Here is a 21705-nt window from a genome sequence, read left to right as displayed (position 1 = left end):
TGGTTTTAATTAATTCAGTTCTAAACCCTGTGAAATTTGTACACCTTCAACTAATTCTTTCCAATTAACAATCCTCTCTGAATTTAGGGTGCGGAGGCCTTTGAGGCAAAGTTATCATTTCACATTTTGGGCTGTATAATTAATATTTTTTCCTTAACCCAGAGAGTCCTCTAGACATGCAGCACAAGGCAGCTCAGCATGCAAATGTCAAATGTGTCTACAGAAGTACTTCTAGCAATTAAAGCACTTACAGGGCAACATATATGTGTGTAATTAGAAATCATGGAAACTTAAGATAAGAAGGAACTTTTTAATCACTAAGGTTATTTGAGTTGGCAGATTGCTTCCAAGTAAAACAGAGGATCAAATAACAGTCTTATATATAAAGTAAATATGGGTTTAATGCAAATGAACAAGTGAAATTAAGCAGGTGGTTCTTGGTAGAAAAAATCTGCTTTCTAACGTAACCAAGAAAATAACTCCTTTCCCTATACTTAATTAACATTAAAGTTGTAATCTCGAAGATCTCAGTTTTGTTCTCTTTGGCGCCACCTGTGGCGATAAACGGTCATTGCGGGCGCACACTTCCCAGATATCCAGACAGTGCTGCATGTGTGACGTCCACGGTCGGCTCCGGTTGTAACTCTTGATTTTCCTGGCTGACGGTCGCTTTCCTTTTCAGACTGTTTGCTTCATCTGAGCGTCGAGTTTGTTTCTTCTTTGGATCTTCACTGCTCCGCCTACCCTCTCTGGCAGACCAACCACTGCTGGCTGATGGAAAATGCGTCACTAACTGGGCGCTGCCACAGACACCCAGTCTGTAATACTGCAGATGCAAAGGCTTTCATGAGTGGGCCACAGGCTCAATCACCGTTGTGTTACCTCATTCAGAGATAGAGACTTAACAGACGTTTATTTACATAAAAATCTTTAAGCTCGTTCTTTCCATTCTTTTTTTAACTCTCTCGCATCAAATCTTTTACCTTAAATGACTGAATCAGTGTTTTCTGCGTTTCCTGCCTTCCTGTTAAAAGGTGCATTTGTTCTGACAAGTGGCCTCTGATTGGTGCTCTAGTATTTAAAAATAAAATGTTTACTATAAGTTAGCAGAGCGTCAGAAGGGTGTAAATCTTGGCTTCAGTCAACATGAGCAGTTTCTTTTGTTGTTTTCTTTCACTCAGTGCCGTTACAGCTCAGTCTGATCCCTGATCAGTGGACACGTCCTCCCTCAGTGCCAAACACACAGTGCCAACAGGCTGGAGCTGATCCAGAGTCAGTGGTTCCACATGAGAGGGGAGGTTGGAGGGGGGTGTGTGGAGGGGAGGGGAGTGCAATGCCTGCAGTGTGACAGGCTGCAGTAATGAGTGCAATTTCTGTTTTGGAGGTGCAATTTGATAATAACGTGCAATTTCAGCCTGAAAGCAAGATTCCCCTTCCAGCAGGTTTTACATTCAGAGAAGAAGAAAAGCTGGGTGCTTGTCGGCACATAGAGGCACAAAGAGAGTCTCGGTGTCAGATGACTCTCTGAATCTAAAGGTTTCAGTCCAAAAATACACACAAAAGAACCTTATTTAACGTGAAATGTTATCGGAAAGGCAAAAAACGTGTCATTTTTATCAGGAATCTTTAACGTGCTTTACCAAAACCAGGCTTTAAGACGATTTCACATTTTCTTTTGTGTGTTTTTGAAATGGAGCCCTTCTTCACCTCTCCTTTCTCGTTTCTTTCTACTTTTCACGTCCCCGATTGATGATGTCACTCTCAGTGTTCGTGTGTATATCACCAAAAAGTCCCCCCCCCCACCCCTTCATGAGAAAAAACAAACAACACAAAAAAAGGTGTAAGCATCACTGTGGAACTTTGAATTGTGATAACTAACACGTATTTCATCGTGCGTTGTGCCTGCTGGGAATCAGCGTCTGTCTGTGTAATGAGACTGGTGTGTAGATGTGTCACGTGTGTGTGTGAGTGTGTAGTCGTACTGTCGGGTGGGTGGGTGGGTCGGTGGGGTTTTAATGGGAGTTAATTGTCGGTTATGTGATTATCTCAGAGTGCGATTAATTTAGGATGTGGTTTGGGGGGCTGATGTCGTCCCCACTGACCGATTTGACAGCGAACGACATGGAGAAGAGTCGGACTGACGGAGGCATCTCACACCTTTTAATTGGCTCTGGGAGCGGAGCAGAGACACTGTTAAACGGAGCTGACTGTTGCCTTTAGCTGAGGTGGGTGAAACGATCCGTCAGTCTCCGACACGCTGTGTTATTACCAGGCAAAAACCACGTTGTGTTTTGTGATTGTTTTTCGTGATGTAAATATCTCAATGATCCCATGTTCCTTCACACTTAAAAAAACACTGAGGGATCACCGAACCCTTTAAAAACGCACCTTAAAAATCTCAACTTGAAATGTTGCCGTTTGATATTAACACAACAGGTCGTCAGCAGTCGTCATGTGTTAAACACTGTCTGTAAATGTTATGACTGAGTTCATGTTTCACTGTGATGAGTCTCCATCCATGATGGAGTGATCTGTGGAAATCCACCCTAAAACAGAATTCAAACATCTTCAGCCTCAGACACAAAGTCTTACTGCAAGGTGTTTCTCTCTGCTGACACACCGTTCTTCGCATAAAGGTCATTTTATTGACGGTCAATAATCAGTCAAATAGAAACTGTAAAGAGAAAGCATGTTTTATTCTTCAGCTGTTGGAGGAGTGGAGAGCTCAAGAGCCTCAAACTTGAATTCATAATGGAACATCTTAAAAACATGACGTACCTGTGAGACCTGTGAAGTCTTCTTAAGTGTCGATTATCAAAGATCATCAGAAGAACATATAAATAGTTTGTTGCCAAAATATGACGTCTGTCAGACACGAGATGGAATTTGCTGAGACTTAGAATTTAAATCAGTCTCATGTATGTACACTAAACATGATGCGACAGCCAGCAGGTGATAAGCTTAGCTTAGCATAGTTTAACATAATGACTGTAATGAGGTAAACTGGCTCTTCTTTCTGCCTCCAGGCTGTATGCTAAGCTAAGCTAGGCTACTGCAGTTGGCTTCCCTTGTATGGTCAGACCAAGTTTAGTAAATGCAAAGACTGAAATCTCTCTCATTGCTTTTTGTTTTTTTTATTCATTAAGGGGCGTAGATGAAACCAGTCAACTAAATGCGATGTTGCAGTAGACCGCTAGGCTAGGTCACTATGTCCAACGTCCAGTTAATTTAGCTCCACTTCAATATAATACACGGACATTTGGCATGACAGGATTTATTTGCCCACACTTACCATTTGTACGTAACCTGAACTACCATGCAGTTTGTCTAACACTGATGAGAAAGCAGATTCATAATGTTCAATATCAGCGGCTGCCATCTTGTTTGTTTACAAACTGCCTGAACGTTCGTTAACCCTCCTGTCGTGTTCCGGTCAAATCTGACCGATTTACAACTTTCATCACTCATCAATCAATATTGTGTTTGTGATTGCCTCATGATATCCTCCACACGAGGCATTTGAACGTATAAAATTCCTGATCACCACTTTCATTGATATTTGAGTGGTTTAGTCAACTTTGTAACACCTGTGGTGTTCCTGGTCAAAAATGACCGCCCAAGGAAATTAATGGGTAACACTAGATTATGTTCGATTATGACTGAACAATTTTTGAACCAGGTGAAGACGTGATTGAAGTTGAACCAGAGATAGAGGAGGACGTCTCACCCTCAAATTCCACAAGGATCCGTCTCCAACGCGTTCCTTGTGCGCCATGAACTCCCGATCGCGCCCATTCACGTCAATGCTCGTGATTCCTCAGCACGCGCCGCGGTCCGTCTCCGGCGCGTCCCAGAAGCGTCTCTCCGCTCTGCTCCGCTAAAGATGCTTCAAGCATGCGTCGAGCTGAACAGAGCAGATCGTTCCAAACAGGAAGTCAGACATACAGCATCAGGTCATTTCAAAATAAAACACCATGTACAGACCGGTACACACTCCCGTTTTTTTCTGTTTTCATAACAACAACACACTGAAATCTTGGAAAAAGAACACTTTTAATAAGTAGTGTACTCAGCCGTGGTAGAAGAATCACAGAATGATCTCCAGATGAGCAGATAATCAACCTCGGAGGTGCAAACTGAACTGTTGTTAGTGTGTTGTTATCAGAAACGCGGCACGGACGGAACACGCCGGAGACGGATCCTGTCAGAAGTGGAACATTGATGGATTTTGTAATACATTTTCGGTGTCTGTTCTTTGTATATTCACTGCAGTTATTCATGTCAAACACTAGTCTGAGACATTGTTCACAGCTTAAGAAGGTATTAAATCAAATGTGGTGATGCTTGATGGTTTCATGTAAGAGCAGTTTAAACAGGCCGGTTTAATTTGACCGGGAACAGCAAAGTAAAGGTAGAAACGAACACGACAGGAGGGTTAAACCTGCACCTTATAAGATAAAGGTGGTGTTGGCCCCACCTTAAGTAGGCCAGATATTAATCTGTTTGATAGGTAGAGGGACCACAGGTGGATGCTAGAGAAACTTAACAAGAGTTTGTCTGCTTCATAGGTTAGCAACTGCCTGCAGATGAGTGACAGTGATCTTTAAATCACACACTGTTCCTGCAGGAAGCTGCCCAGTATGTCAGAAGTATTCGTGTCTATTGTTTTACATAATGAGGAAAAGACTGACATGTTCTTGTTGGAAGGCAGGAATTCTCTAACATTAGCCTGAGCGATGCTAGCATTTCCCAAATGTATGCAGGCTAAGCTAAGCTAGAAACCTCTTTGACCTATAAAATCATCCATAAAAAGTGTCTTTCTAAAATGCCCGACTCCTTTAAGTTCAGACTAATGTAGTGTATGTATTTTTAATACACAGAAAGAACATGCCAGCGTGTTTCTGTCCTGTGTGGATCGTCCACCATGAATATTTAAAGACAACACAGGAAGTCATTTTCATCTGAATATTCTGTTTTAGGAGTGATTTCAAACAATCAGAGGAGACGTGATGCCTTTAAATGGTCCTGAAACTTTTCATTGAGGCTCTGACTGTTTATACTCTTTATTTCACACATGTTGTTTCTCTCTAAGTCATAACTTGAATGTCACGTTGTTTGTTTTTCTATGTACTTTAAGAGGCAAAGTCTGTGTTGAGCAAAAAATGTTCACTAGTGTCACTTCCTCTGCACACACACATGCGAGGACTGGAGATGTAATCAGTGTCATTATTTTCATTTGTTCCACAGTGTTCACCTCTCACACACTTTCACACACGCCTGATGAACGGCACACACACACAATAGCCTAAACACATTACCGTAATCTCGACAATATGAGACAATAAAGAAAGAGCATTTCACGGCTCTGTAACTGCTGTTCAACAAGTTAACGACAGGAAGTGGAAAAAACAAAACAGGAAGTTTAACAAGTGCCTGAACAAAAACCTTCTTCTACTGTGCTTTGAATACTTTGAATACTGCCTGACTCTTTTACGAACTTTTCCCTAAGTGTCACTGTTTGTTTAAAGTCTTTTCTCTGCTTAATGAAGAAAGTAAGACAGGCAGCGTGTGGGTGGATGACACTGGTTGACCGGTACATATATCACACTCTGCTGAGATTATAGCCGGATGACTAACGACTCGACCGACTCGCTGCCTTCGCTCACTGCAGGCCTCCGCTTCTGCTTTCAGTTTAGGCAGAACAAATCGTTTCAAATATCTCAAACATTCATGTAACTACCTTTTTTAAAATAATACAATTTATTCAGGAGATGTTATGATTTTCAAAATCAGAAGGACAGGAAAGGAAACGGTTCAGGTCCCACATTATCGCTGTCACAGTTTTATTTTGAAAAACACAATGGCTCCAATAAAACGGCACTCCACCAGTCTGTACCAGTGACTGTTTATAAAGATGGACGACGCGTCTCCACCACCTCTCATTGTACAAATCTGAAGCCAAAACAGGCCCTGAGGCGGGCGCGGCCATCTTGTGCTGGTGACAGTTGGAGCCAGAGTTGCGCAGTAGAGATTGACGGATGGAGCCGCCGTAGCCACTTCAGCTAACCAAAACACACACTTAGATTACCAAAAAAAAACATCAGAGAGAGCCAATATGACAGCTCCCTAAAAGTGAAGCCAAACCCTCTCTGTCGCCCCCTGCTGACTGGCTGCAGTATAGCTCATAAGCCCCGCCTCCTCCATGTTAACAGATGGGACATGAGTCAAACTATAAAATCAAAATACACGTCAAATACATTTTTCTCAAACATGGTTTCTGTCATTATAGTTAGTTCTTATCATGCTGATTTATGTCCAAGTGTTCATTTTTATGACAAGTTTACTTTTAATTAGTTATTTGATGCTATAAAAAGGGGGTGTGGCCTCATGATTGACAGCTCTGTGGACAAATGGGGCTCCTGCAGCGTTCTGTTCCTGAGTAGCAGAGTAGAGGAGGAACGGCGAGAGGAGACGTAACTAACACTAACACTACAGTCATTGAACTTTCCATACCTGTGAACTTTAACCTCAGACCGACACAAAGAAGCTGTTCTGCTGTTAAACACGCCGGCGAGCAGGATCCTTGTTATTTTTTCGGTAAGTTAAGTGTGTGTTTTGGTTAGCGGAAGTGATTACGGCGCAGACTCTGGCTCCAAATGACGTTACCATCGCAAGATGGCAGCGCCTATCACAGGGCTGTTTTGGCATCAATTTCGTACAATGGGAGCAGATGGAGACGCGTCGTCCAGCTATATATACAGGTTTATATACACGTCGCTGATGATCGGGTAAATCCTCTGACACACCCACCAAATGAGAAAACCTGGCTCAGAGGTTTTCAGGGACACATCACATTCAACCCGCAAAACAAAATGGTGCACACCATTTTCTGATTTAACGAGCTGAAGTTGTTGTTAAAAAAAATCAAAATTACGAATGAAAATCAGCAGAAACAAATCAGTTGAGTGTGAAATGTTATTCCAAACCTCGGAGTCGGACCTGATGCTGTTTGCTCAGAAACATACGTGATGTGGTTTTTAAGTTTAAGTCTAGTTTTTAGACAACTTGATTTTCCTTTTCGTCAACGTTTAATCGTGAAACAATGTTCACGATATGATAAAGACAATCTAACATTAAAAGTCCGCTGATGAGTTTTCAGAGCTTTCAAACACGTCTTAGTCCTCATCAGCAAACGGAGCTGGCTCAGGTGTCATAAATAACCGACATGTGCATCTCTCATTAAACCGTTTCTCTGTTCATCAGGAGTTCCACTTGAATCTGGTTTGAAACAGTCGATTTTAAGTCAGGACTAGTTTAATATTCAGACAAAGCGCTCAGCTAAACGTAAACTTCCACTCTCAGAACACGTCCTTTGAAATGTTGAGCTCAGTGAAAGCTGGATAACGTGGGACCTTCTGAACGAACCCTCTGTCACACTCGTGTTGTTCGTTTCACACGGAGCTCCGTCTCTGTTCTGGCACCTTTAAACACTGAAAACAGCGTCTGAAACCTGAGGCCCGTCGTTCTCACAAAGCCATAATGTCACTGTGCTCGTTTCTGATGAATTTGTTTGCAAGATGATGATGTCACGAACTAAAAAAAAAAAATGTGTTTGGGCTTTTAAATGGAAATGAATCCACAGAGGAGGAACAATAAAGAAAAACTGCATGAAACTCAACTGGACTGGAAGTGATTTTTTTCCTTTTGTGTGTGTTTTTATAGCGAGCTGAGGTGTGAGGGGCCGCTGGGAGACATGAAACACTGCAGCCACAGAACAATGAGACACACACACACACACGGAGGGATTTTGAACTCTGATCACACATCTTGGCAGGTCTAGCGATTATTTGTGGAGCTCGGCTGTCAGGAACCCCCCCTCCTCCTCCGTCCTCCCCTCCCCCCACCCACTCTCTGCTCTGCTGTCACTAAAATAGCTTTAAGGTGTGTTTAGGTTGGACTTTAACCCCTCCGCCTATTTCTCTCCTTGGCAACCATGCAGAGTTCCCTTAATTTGTATCATCTCAATCTGAAGTACTGCAGCACTTTTGCCTATTTGCCCCTAATCACGGAGCCTGTTGCCATGGCAAAGTATTTAAATATGCTCTGCAGATCATCTTCACCTCACACACCACAAGTGGCAGCTTTATGAACGCGTATATGTTCTTTTGTTCCTTTGCTAAATTCCTTCCCGTGTAACCTCCTGCTTCACATCTGACTCTTAAAAATTCATTTCTCATCTCCCTCCTCCCGCTATTATTTCCATCTTATTCCGCAGGGACGGATCTCCCATTTTTCTATTTCACGCCTTCCTTAAAGAGAGCAGGCTTTGTCTGTTATCTTATCAGTGAAGCTTCACGGCTCCCAAAAGCTTTGGCCATGTTTAGAGAGGAAGTGCACACGGCATACTGATAAGAGAGGCCCGGCACTGCAGGGACGCTCGCTGTCGCTGCAACCTAAAGAAATAAAATCTGGCAGTAAAATGACGACACAAGAAGCAGCAGCCGGCGTGCATTTCGCCTGCGTTTAATTGCCCTGTGTTCCCTCCACTCACAGCGGCACATTTGGGACTTTGTGTTTGAGTGTAAACATGCATGCATGAGTGCGTTGGGGGAGGTTTATAATAGGTGTCTTCATCTGCTAAATAAAAATTTCAGCAGCTCGTACTCGTGCACTCTGACCTCGCTGCAGCTGGAGGATTACAGAGGGAGGAGGAGGAGACGGAGACATCAGACACATTCTGGATTCTTCTTATTAAAAATCAGATGAAACTCAGAGAACCTTAAAGGGAGACATGCGTCTGGTTTCAGAGGACAGTTTGATTGTCTGATGATGGTTTAGAGGCCTTTTTATTCTAACAGGAAGTGAATTCTGATCCTGTGATTGTTTGTCGGTGTTTTGCTGTGTTTGGCCTCGTGGTTGAAACACGAGTTTGTTGCATCTCTTTCCTCTCTCGCTGCATTTCCTGTCTGCATGACTCCTGTAATCACAGACAGAAGACCCCCCCCCCCCTCCAAAAAAACAAATACAAGTCTATGTGTAATTACAAGAACGCAAACACAGCGAGGCTCAGACACATGTAACCACACTGAATACATAAGGCAGATGTGTTTATACAGCGTGCATTCAAATCGTGTGCATAAACAGAATGCTGTTTACCATCTAGCGATGCTATGTGCTGTTATTGTAGCTATTATTTATTGCGTGACTTGAATCCAATAAGCTCTGAAAATAGAAAAGGAATATGAAACCAACAAGTTCTGCTAAAAGAAGATGAATCACTCATTTAGAAAATGATTAATCAAACGCGATCACTTTAAACAGAATATATTTGGGCTGTTGGGAGGAAAAACATGTCGAGATCGCTGTTTTTAATATTTTCAACATTAGTCTTTATAGTCATTGTGCAGGCTGCACGGTGGTGCAGCGGTTAGCGCTGTTGCCTCACAGCTAGAAGGTCACTGGTTTAAATCCCGGGTTTTGCATGTTCTCCCCGTGCATGCGTGGGTTCCCTCCGGGGTCTCCGGCTTCCTCCCACAGCCCATATACATGCTCGGGGTGTGAGTGTGAACGGTTGTCTGTCTCTATGTGTCAGCCCTGTGATTGACTGGCGACCTGTCCAGGGTGTACCCCACCCAATGACAGCTGGGCTCCAGCTGGTACAGATGATGGATGGTCATTATGCAGAACAACGACAAAGCGAAGCCGCAGAGTGCAAAATAAAGATAAAAAATAGAATATAAGGAATAAACAGATATAAAGCTTGTTTAAATATAGTGTAAAGTACAGTGATATATATCTGACCTGTGACAGAGGTCTGTAGCTGATCCAGCTTACTGCCCTGTGAGAGGAGGAGTCGTGGCCCCTGGTCAATGTGGTCCCATAGAAGTCCTGAAATGAACGTTTGAAGTGGTTGTGGCACATTTGGGGTTAAATGTGTGTGTTGGTAACAAATGACCCTTTTTATGGTGGACACACAAATCTTCTACAAAGTGCTAACGTAGTAAAAAGAGGACTAAAGTCAGCTTGGCTTCTCAGGTTCATAACATGAATGTACTTGCACCTTGTACGTAACCTAAGTTAAAGGAGGAGTTCTGTATTTTTAAACGTGGGCCCTGTTTGTGTGGAAACGACTCGTAGGAACAAAAACGGTCCAGTGCGATACGGCCGCCAGGGCCATCGTCTAAAATCAGATATCTTGATGCCATTAGAGGACAAAACACGGCTGAGTGAGGATATTAAGAAGAAAGTCTTAGATTATTTCCCCCTTATTTCTCCCCATATTTAATGAGGCTTAATTGCAGCTTGGGGGGCCCCCTAGTGGCTATAGGGGACCTGTGCATCCGCATAGTCCGCATCTAGCAAGACACGGCTCTGACGGCCGCAATGGCTGCGACATAATCCTGGGGCAACTGCACCCGATAAAAGTACGTCCACTAAAAGTGCTTGTTTTTGCCGCTGACAGGCTCAGAGTGTTCCTCCAGGTGCCCGACAACATGACGGAGATGATCCCTACAAAGATCGTCCTTATTTAAAGAGTCAGATCCTTTTAAATATGGACCAGGTTTAAAAATACTGAACGTCTCCATCCAACATGTTTGTTTCGGTCCCTTCATGCTTTCACCACGTTAGTCACATGTAAGAGAGGCCTTCTTCTTCTGCACCGTGTATTTTCCATCCATCTGTTATTTATACCGCTCATCCTGGAGCCTATCTGTCATTGGGTGAGAGGCGGGGTTACACCTGGACTGATCACCTGTCAGTCACAGGGCTGACACACAGAGACAGACAACCTTTCACGCTCTCTCTCACACCTACGGGCAATTTAGAGTCAGTGAACCTAACGAGCATGTCTTTGGACTGTGGCAGGAAGCTGGAGTACCCAGAGGGTGCACGGGGAGAACATTCCCACATGTCTGATTCGGAATTCGATTTAGGAACCGTCTAGCTGTGAGGCGACAGCGCTAACCACTGCACCACCGTGCAGCCCAGGGTTTTATCCATTGGCATATTTTCCATAGTGTTGGAACGTGAGTTGAACACATTACATGTACATAATCAGGTTATTTCATGGGGTTTTCATTCCTTCTTTCTCCTGTTAAACACTATTTATTTGTCCCTACAATGCATGCATACTTACAATGTCACTGAGAGCTAACTGCCATCATGTAGTGAACATACAGCAGGTTAGGATGACGCACAGGTTAAAGGAATAACCGGAGAGACGTCCATGTAGTCTTATACACTGAATTCTTTATGTGCTGTGTACTGAATGCCAACTAAGTGAACAGTTTTACAGACAGACAGTCTGAGATATTATTGACAATAAAAAGACTTATGGGAAAATATTACAACGTGGAATAACTGGGACTTATGCATTTATTTATTTTAATTATACGCTTAAAAACCTAAAAAATTCTGTATTCCACGCGCTCATTCGCTCTCTGTCAAGTCGAGTCTTTATTTCAGATCCCCCTCAGGCAAGTCATCAAAGCACATCTTGATTTTAAGACCAGGACGCATTAATTTTATGGTTATATTTTAACATTTCAGCACGCTGCCGCCTTCTCCCTGCAGGTGCTTCAGGCAAAAAAGAAGGAGAAAAAAAGAGCAGGAGCAGATTGAAGGAGGGCGAGAGGGATGGAGCCGCATGTGTAAATGTTGGAGAGGAGGAATAACACTTGAGCTCAGCCAACAGACCCGAGGAGGGAGGAGGGGGGGAGGGATGGGAGTGTACCGAGGGATGTGAAGACATGATCTACATATTCAACATTTTGAGTCCCATCAAGGGAGAAATCCACACTTTGATGCTCAGAAACGTCTCATCCATCTGCAGCGCTCAGCTGATCCGGCTGCTGCTCCCCGAGACGTGTTGGATTGGACTTTTTGTTCCGCAGCTCAAAGGTGTTTGAACTCCAGCGTTCAGCCTCGTGCTGCAGTGAAGTTAGAGAGAAAGGTGGTGTCAGCAGAGAAGAAGGTTTCATGTCAGGAGGAGGTGGGAGCCGCACCTTCAAATTAAAAGTCAAGAATGTGTTGAATGTTGATCGATTGAGGCGACTGCAGGTGTAGAAACTGGTCAGTCTTCTTCTTCTACCAACGAGTCTCAGTTTGAGTTCTGGACACGGGTGCAAAATTGCGAGTCTAGAATTAAGACCTTTTTCTTGTGTGTGTTTTTTAAGACTACAACAGAAACCTTTGCTGGGACTTTGCATGCATTACAACTGGAAGAACCAAGGTCTAAATGTAGATCCTTCCCCCCCAAAAGTCCCTGCTTACGGGTGTCACACCCTTCTACAAGAGCAACCACTGAGAAGAACCAGGAGCCGTTTGAACGGCTGGCTCCACCAGACGTGAAGAGCCTTGGAAACATTTCTCGGATGACAGACTAAACAAGAGAAACTCTGTGAGACTGAACTTTAGCACAGCTTTGTTTTTAGCTAATTCCTAATACCAGCATGCTAGCATGACAATAATAATGCTAATATGCAGATTTTTAGCGAGTGTGGGGCTCTGTTTCAATCTCGCAGATGCAACCAAAAGTCCAGAGTGGTGGGTCTCTGAATCGTGGATGTCTCCAAACACATTTGTGCTGACTGAGGAGGCAATGTGCTTAACTACTTTAGAAGCATTATTCAACAATGGCTGCACATTTGCTTTGAGTATTGGGTCTTATTTTTGGAAAGAATCCCAAAAGATGCAGGAGATTCAAGTCAAAAACAGACATGGTGCTATTCTCTTGCTAACATGCTAACATTTGCGCCAAACACAAAGCACAGCAGACTGATGGATGGATGAAATTAGTTGTGCAGGTATTTGCTAATGGACAAATTACAATATTGACTCGATGATTCCCTGCATGAAAATTCAGGACCTCCTTTGGGCACCAGGAATCTCTGGCAAATCATCAACTGTTGTTGGAATATTTTAATCTGGACTAAATGTGACTGACAGACCGACATCACTGTGCCGAGAGTGTTCCCGCTATCAAGGCTAAAAGAAACAGCTGTTGTTGTGAGGCCAAAAACAAGCCATCGGACTGCCTCAACCACTTTTATTAGGACTGTGAACAATCCTTGATTTGCCAATAAATCACTAAATGTGCAACTCGTTGCAAAGTTTTGTAGCTACTTCCTGTAAAATCAGGAATATAAGACGCAGTCTGTTTTGGGGGGTTATTTATAAAAAAGTTATTTCAACACTGTTTCAATGTGTATTCATTTAAAACACATTCAAAGCACACAAATTACAGCCTACCATCTGTTTTCACTGTGAACCCTGCTAGCTCCCGGTGCGGTAGCTGATCGCAGCCTGCGGTGACGTTGAATGTTGTGGCGGACACACTGGCGATCAACACAGCACGTCTGTGACAAACTTTTAGCTCGATTATAGCACCATTGTTTGGTTAAAATAAGGTAACATAATAAAATACATCTCTCTGCATCTTATTAGTCGCACCAATAGGTCCCACTTTTCAGATGAAAAAAACGTATTAAAAGTGCGTGTTATACACCGACATATACATTTAACGTCAAGTGTGGGAGAGGTGTTTAGCTATAAGAGACTATAGGAGAGTTTGTACATACCAACATGAAGGATAAACAGCAGGTAGTTGATACTGTTATGCTGCAGTGGTAGATGAAGAAGTTGCTGAGGAGGTTTTGTTTGGTTATCCTCCATGAAAGAGTAACCCAAGCATCTCTGAACCACCGCTCAGCCCGAGCCCACACTGCTAGCCTCTTTCAAGCAATGCTCGAAACTCTTTTTTTTTCCAGGTAAACTCGAATACAGGTCGTTTTAACAATCAACGCTGATTTTTCATTCGTCTGCAGAGGAAAGCCTCCGTTTGAGGCGATAAATAGGTCAAGCAGCTGCTCAATTAGGCTTAATTTTAGACCTGCAACACCCAGTTTAACTAGCTGTTAATCAGGTTGTCGCTAACTTCATCATTCCCTGCAGCTCTCTGATTGGATCCATCAAGACTGAAATCTCACAGTGAAAGCCTGGCAGACATGGTGAGACTTATCTGTGCAAAGCCTCATGTTTCCAGCAGTTGATGCGCTCCATCAACTTCATCTGTTTCTTGATGAAACGCTTTTCTTTCTACTTTTTTACTCCAACATCTGTTGCCATTTGTCTTCGTCCTGCACACAGGCCACATCCTTTTCTCTGTTATCTTGTGCATGATTTTTCTTCCCCTTCACTTCTCTGTTTATTTCCCTTACATGTTTTTACTGTTCTTACTTCCTCTCTTTGGAACACTGCCGATATTGTATATTTTTGTTATCATCCACAAATCTCTTAAAAGACCAAAAAACAACAATGCATTCTTATTCTCTGTCGCTCTGTGAATACTTTCCAAACCGCCCAAGCTTGGGGCTCCGGGATATTTCCCACCGCAGATGCAAATCTTTAGAAATAGGTCACAAATGTATAATTTTTTTCTGCCTCTGTGCCGGTGACAGCCGAGCCTGGAGGCATTTTGTTTCCAGGATGTCCACCCATCCCATTTTTATGAACCAGTTATCTCAGGAATGCCTGGAGCAAGTTTATTCAAATGCGGCTCAAACCTCCACTTGGAGTCAAGGATGACATAATCCGATTTTGGTAGTCAAAGGTCAAAGGTTACTGTGATTTCTTAATGTTTTTGGCCTTAACTCTTGAATTCGTACATCAATTATAACACAATTTTTCCCAAATGTGAGTTTTTTAATCCAAAATGTCAAAAGTCAACTTCACCGTTACGTCAAAATGTCAAAGAAAATCAGACTTTTCACGCCTTTATTCCCACCCCAGTTTTATGAATGAGATGTCTCAGGGACGCCTCGAGGAATGTCTTCAATCTTTACACACGCGTCCTCTAACACTCGATGATGATTTGATGAGATTTTTGCAACTGAAAATACATAGTTATAATCCTGATTGACATAGGGGCAGTTCATGTTAAACAAAATATTGTTGTTAGACAACAGCTAACATTAGCATTCAATTACCTCCGAGCTAACATTTACATTTTATAGTGTTACAGGGTATGATAGTTGAGGCGTAAATTCCTAGCTAATGGTAACGTTAGCTCAGAATTGGTTGAATGCTAACGTTCGCTGTTGTCTAAAGTTAGCTTAAGAGTTCAATCCAGAAGCAGGAAATTGCTAATATGTTCAATTCGCATACAATTAGCAAATACAGAACACAGCAGTTATAATTACAACAGCGTTTGAGCTTCTTACCAAGTGAGCCGACATGCCAACATATCACCAGACTTAGACCTCTGCTTAACTCCTAGCTAACATTTCCGTTTGACAGGGTTACACACTGCAATGGTAAAGGCCTGAATTCTTAGCTAACAGTACTGTAAGCTAGCCAACAGTAGTGTGACGTAGGAATTGGTTTAAAGTTAGCAGTCTGTTGGTGGAAATATGGCTCATGTCCTTTTAGAATTTTTACTATCAATTGTAGTTGCTGAGGCTTAAATTCAAGCTAACAGTAATGTAAGCTAGCTAGCAGTAATATTAGCTAGGAATGTTTTCCCTTTTAGATTTTCCCTGTCGATTATATTTTAGTTATTATATTATATTTTTTTATATTAATTATGTGGTTTGCTTCACCTGGAGTACAGTAATAGAATCAGCACAACAACTGAGCTTCCCACCCTGAACATGATGTCAGAGGAAAATGGCCACCGTGTCGATATGGTGAAAGAGATTTGACTGTGAGAATTCAGAGATTACAGACCAGACTTATCGCTTAAACCTCTACTCGCCTCCTAGCTAGTGTTACAAAAAAGGCTTAAATTCTTAGCTAACTAAGAGCTTAGCGAAGCTAGCTAACGGTCATGTTAGCTAGGAATTGGTTTAAAGCTAATATTAGCTGTTATCTAAAGTAGTTTAAAGACTTGTAGATGTAAAATGTGTTGTTTTACTATGAACCCCTTCTGCTCCTTGTGATCACAGCTACTGTTTTGATTAACAACTTCTTGTTTACGTGTCTTTGGGTGTCCGATGTCAGACAAAAACAGTGATTAGATCGGGTAAAAAATGTAACCTAACAACGAGGCAATCAGCTTTTCTTTGTTCCTGCATGTATAACTGTCACAAACATGCATAATGTCATGGGGTCGGCTTAAATGAGCGACTGATAGGGCGAAAGTTTACTGTTATAGAGTCCTCAGGCTTACACAGCATCATGGTTTCAGAGGTGTTGAGGCCAAAACAGAGAGAAAAAGAGACATTTGAATATTTATCTGGATTAGTGTGGATGTAGAAAGAGAGAGGAGGATGGAAGGAGTGTGATATAAGTCAGGCAGCAGCAGCAGCTAACCACAGGGAAGGAAAGAGGGGAGGATGGAGGAGGAGGGGAAACATGGGAAGGCAGAAAGAGGGAGGGAGGGGGAGGAATCTGGGAATGTTTAAAGCTTGGTTTTTAATCTGGGGCGAGGGAGAGAAAACAAGAGAGGGACAGAGGGACCGGGCATTACATGCTACACTAAACAGAGAGGTCACCGCATCGCCTGGAGGGAGCTGGATACAGAGAGAGAGAGAGAGAGAGAGAGAGGGATGATGGAGGGAAGAGGAAGAAGAGGAGACGGATGACAAACCGTCAGGTGTGGATGGATGAAGTGCAGTGTGTGTGTGTGTGTGTGTGTGTGTGATGATGATGATGTCCTCCTCATGTCATCGTCACCCTCCCCCCTGTGACGCTGCAGCGCTGAGGGCAGCTTTTGCTGACTTGCCACTCGCTCGCCCCAGGAGCAGGAGCGAGATATGAATGCAGCCCCCTCCTCCTCCCTTTCCTTCCCCTCCCTGTGTGTGTGTGTGTGTGTGTGTGTGTGCCCACTGGGAGCGTTGGCATCACCCCCTACCCCCCTTTGGGTGCAAGATCCTCAAATTGAGATCAAAGGGATGCCCTTGACGCAGAGCAGGCGGCGCACGGTGGGGCGTGTCGCCGCCATGTGGACGCTTAAAGCAACTGCAGCTCAGACAAAGATCAAGGAGACTTGTTCAAAAGCAATTACCTGCAGTTTTTTATTTAATTTAGGGACAAAAAGCTTCAAACACGACCCTGGATTGGAACTTTAGATTGTAAGAATTAAATTTATTGAGCTTGAAGAGGCTTTAAGGTCACAAAAATGTCAAAAACACACGTTTACAAATTAGGGAACTTCAAAAATGGCTTTTGTGAAAGGACTGAATGTTTAAGAGGAGCACAGAAATAACAGGTATTCAGAGTAAAAATCCTATTAGAGATTTTGTTTAGCTTCTTTGCAGCGCGGCCGCCCTTGACAAGCGGCTTCACGAACGCGTGAATGAAAAGAATCCACCTTTTAGTGTCAGAAATCCTTGAGCAGGTGATTGAACATACGTAAAAGGTGTGGAGGTGCGTTAATTCCTTCTTGATGGTATTGTAGTGATGTTCCCAAATGTCTGAATGAATATGAACTTGTGAGACGAATGCCTTTGAAATTGTAAATGTGCAGACGGCAGCGTCGTCCTGATCGTTAAATAATGAAGCTGTTGAGTTTTTAAAGGTAAAAGTTATATCTCTGAAGCCGCGCTCACAAGTGTGTTTTATCTGCTCACAATGGTCCTACAAGTGCAAACGCCGTACACAACTTTTTGTCTCTTTTAATTCACGGTTTCGTTTTTCCACGACACAAACGGTTCAAACACAGCAGCCCAAAGAGGAGTGAATATCGGAGTTAAATTCAATGCATGAACAGAAACAGGACGTGAAATGAATACTTATTATGGGCTGTGACCTTCTCACGATTATGTCAGTCGAGCCGAGTTTGTCAAACTTTTCAATGGAAAGCTTTCGTATCCCTTTTTTCCGTTCAGCGCTGAACCAAACTCCAGTATCGCCCACTCGAGTCTCACGTTCAACCAATAGGATGCAGGCGTTCAGTCAGCCGGTAAAGGAGCTAAAGTTAGCAGCAGACGGATTCACGGCCTCCAAAGCCCTGCGAGGACAGCATCAGAGAAACACCAGAAACACTTTATTCACTGTCTTTACTGGATTTAATTACTGGGTCTGTTTTTGGGGAAATGAAAAGACCTCTGCTGAGATAAAACCGTGTGAACCCTGAAGGAATCCCAGCCTTTAAACGGGCTAAGCAGTTAGCAACATGCTAGCAGCCCCTTCTGACGTCTTGTGACCACAGAAGAAGAGCTTTAGAGGGACGAGACTTTCACTTCAAATGATTGTACTCAGTGTGTTTACCTGTTATAATCACTGGACCCTTTTGTTTTGAAGAGAAGGAGACCTTTGTGGTTAAAACACGTGAGCCTCTGAGACTCTGTTTTTAAAGTTCCCAGCCCGTCGCGCTGTTGCTCCCGGTTACACGTGGCCTGTTTTGATCTGACCCTGCTCTCTGGTCTCCCTCCTCCTTCTGCCTGCTGCGCACCTGAATGCAATGAGCGTTGAAGGAGGAGGAGGAGATATAAAGGTGCAGGTGGTGCAGAGGGGGGGGAGGCACACACACGCTGGACAGTGTTTCCTCTCGTCCTTCTGTCTTTGACCCCAGCATGTGTTAGATTGTTTTAGTTTGTGCTGGAGATCTCCGGCAGTTCAGTGATTCCTCTCTTGTTTTAGGAGGAGGTGCTGGGAGTGACGGTCCCATCTTTTGCTCAATTTGTTTTCCCTTAGTTACTTCTTCATATTCTGAACATTTTGTGAGTTAAAGTTTATAATTTGTGTAGCGTCTTTCTTTCATATGTTGGGGCCCCCAACTTGACTTTTTTCTCTCTTTACTTAAAGGAGCAGGTCCCACCTGGAAAAAGCGACTGTCAGTCAAAGCTGGTGTTCTCTGTAATCGATAGAAGCCATAATATTTGAAATTGGGGCCATAGCTGTGGAGAAAGTTGTACAAACAGCTCGCTGCAGTTAAATCCTACCGTGACGCTGCAGGGAATGGCTCAGAGCGGAACAGAATCTGAAATACCTCGAGAATATACCGGTGGATCGTCTAAAAAATCTTCAGGTCTGCAGTCTACATTTCAAACCTGAAGATTCTGAACGAGACATGACGTTGGAGGCGGGCGTCCTGGATTGAGGAAGTGTAGTTTAGCGAGCTCCCTGGCCTCCGCCAGATGTCACGTTTTACGCAGTCTGGCGGAGGTTTTCCAGGGCCTGTTGGAGAAGCAGATAGCGACAGAGCGAAACTGCATTTTTCCCCACCATAATGGCATCAGCTCCCCATAACAGCACGATAGGACTGAGGTTGGAAATGGGCGAACTGGCCCTTTAAGGAGGCTGTAACGCTCCTGCAGTGTTAAGGCTCAGGGTCTTCTCTCCTTTATGTTCTTCTGTGTCTGCTACAACACCAGAACAACTTTACAAAGATGACTGTATTTTTTATGTTGGTTATTCAACTTGTGCGTTTCTACAAACAGTCTAATAGACATGGCTGTGTCCCAGTCCAGCGGCTGCAGCCTTCGAAGGCCGTATTTGAAGGCTGATTACCTCACAGAGGCGTGTCGAAGGCTGTCCCAGTTCAGAGGCTCCTTCAGATGCGGCAGAAAACGAAAGGGCCCTTGAAACAAATTATCTTTAAAATAATAGGTTAACTTAGTTAACTAGTTAGCCCGCTAGCTACCTGTTGCTAGGCGACAGGAGCAGCGTTTGGTGACGCAAGGGTAGACCAGACCGTCTCATTTCAGTTCGGCTCTAACGTCTACGCAGGCTGTGAATGGAGCATGCTCCGTGCACCGCCTCCTTCAAAGGCTGCCGCCCGTGCACTGGGACACAGTGGATGTTTATATTCTCCGTATTTGTTTCTACATACTCGTCTAGTAACATGTTGATACTTGATGCATCTTTATAACATATATTTGCTCTTTCAATATCCTCTTAATGCAACCGAAGTATATATATTTATTATGTTTATGTTACGGCTATTCAGCAGCACGAGACGTCCTGTTTATGTCGTTAACAGGGTCATGTACCCGGGTCCTCTGTTTGCCGACAATGTAGGGGGATGGTGAGGGCTTTCTCTTCTAACTGCGGTAAATGGTCTCGCTCCCCTTACGGGAAATTATTCTCAGATTTCAAACTAAAACATATTTACAGGATAGAAAGCTGAGAGGAAGCTATGGCCCTGAAAGCAGCTGATATTCACATTATCGGATGTGCCAAAACATCCACAATCAGAAACGTCTCCCACGGTGCAGGAGCCTGTGCTTATATGCTGATTTTAAAATGTTTAGAACATCAAGGAAAAAAATACTTATTAACGGTTGGATTTGTCGTTAAAAGTCTTTAAAATGCAGAAATAAAAGCAGTGTCTCTCTAAAACAGGTGGGTGGCTCGTAAATTCAACATAAGGGCCTTATTTTGAGAGCGTTCCCCGAGGACTCTCCTGCACCGTGTCCCAAACACACGCATTAGGAACAGACAACACAATGCATCCTTTCTCCGAGGTCTCTGCTGATGAAGGTGCTAATTGGAGTCGTGCTTGGATGAGAGCAAAGAATCTGCTTTGTACAAAAAGCTGAAGGCTCTCTCAGCCTCGGCTTCCTGCTACACTCGGCTTTAATTGCGGCTGTAATGACGGCTTTTAACTTCTTCACATCGGAGTGCTCTGCCAGTTTCTCCCGCTGCACACTGTGACTGTGACCTGCAGCTCGGCCTCCTGCTGAACTGTGTCTGAGCTGAAAACCAGCAGAGGAAACATTTATCAGGTCTGTATTTAAGACCGACTGCACCTCAGACCTTTGCTGCTGCCAAACAACCTGTTTGACAAAAGATATGGGAGAGCTGTTGCAGGCAGACGGCGGCCATCTTTGCAGAAAAACACAGCGAAGAAGGTGCTGATTTCTGCTCCAGCGGAAGGTCGGTGAAGCTGTGTTCAAAACATTTCCTATGAAGAGAATCCAGGCAACAAATACACTTTATCTCAGAGCTAAATGTGACAGACAAAACTAATTAATTATGTATTGAATTTCAGTTAATGCACGGGGCTGTGGATCTCCTTTACTGACAGTACAGTGGATAGAGATAACATTGGGACGAGAGAGTGGGGATGACCTGCAGCAAAGGGCCGAGGGTTTGCTGCGTCGAGGACTGAGCCTCTGTACACGGCGCAAACGCTTTAACCGCTGAGCTAAACCGTCGCCCCCATACGTCTCGTTTCAAAGATCAATTGTAGCTCCAACAGAATCAAAACCATAAAAGGGATGAACTTCTGTCTGGTACGTGAAGTTTGATGCATTTCCTTTAAATAAAAGAGTAGAACCGTCAGTGCAAACAACGTCTTCTTTCTGCTTCTCTGCTGGTCGCATGCCCTCAAACAACATATACTGTCAGCTTGTGATGGCGCCAACCTTTATATTTGACAATTGATGATGTATGCACATCATAATTCATGATTCTTCTAAAGCCTCTCGCTTCTTAAAAAATGAGGTTTGTTTCTTTTTGCTTTGCTTTGGTTTCATTTCTGCTCAGTTTGAAGGTGTGTTGAGCTGCGTTCAGAATAAAATGAGGCAGGAAGGCATCAGGGACAGTCAGGTCATCATCCCATAGAGGTGGACCTGTTCAGACATGTCCTCATGCCTCTGTGAACATGTCGACTCAAAAGCATCGGCATCAGAAGCAACGCTTTTATCCTGTAAAGTTAAAATAAATAGAAATCACATTTAAGTTGAGTAAAATATTTTATTGTTGAAACAAGTGCATGAACAACATTTTCTTGATAACAGTTTCTAACTCTGTGAACTT

The sequence above is a fragment of the Semicossyphus pulcher genome, unplaced genomic scaffold (assembly GCF_022749685.1).
Source record: "Semicossyphus pulcher isolate SPU_LCO1_2020_fin unplaced genomic scaffold, fSemPul1.0.p SCAF_17, whole genome shotgun sequence".
Classification (NCBI taxonomy): Eukaryota; Metazoa; Chordata; class Actinopteri; order Labriformes; family Labridae; genus Semicossyphus; species Semicossyphus pulcher.
This window is presented reverse-complemented; position numbering follows the sequence as displayed.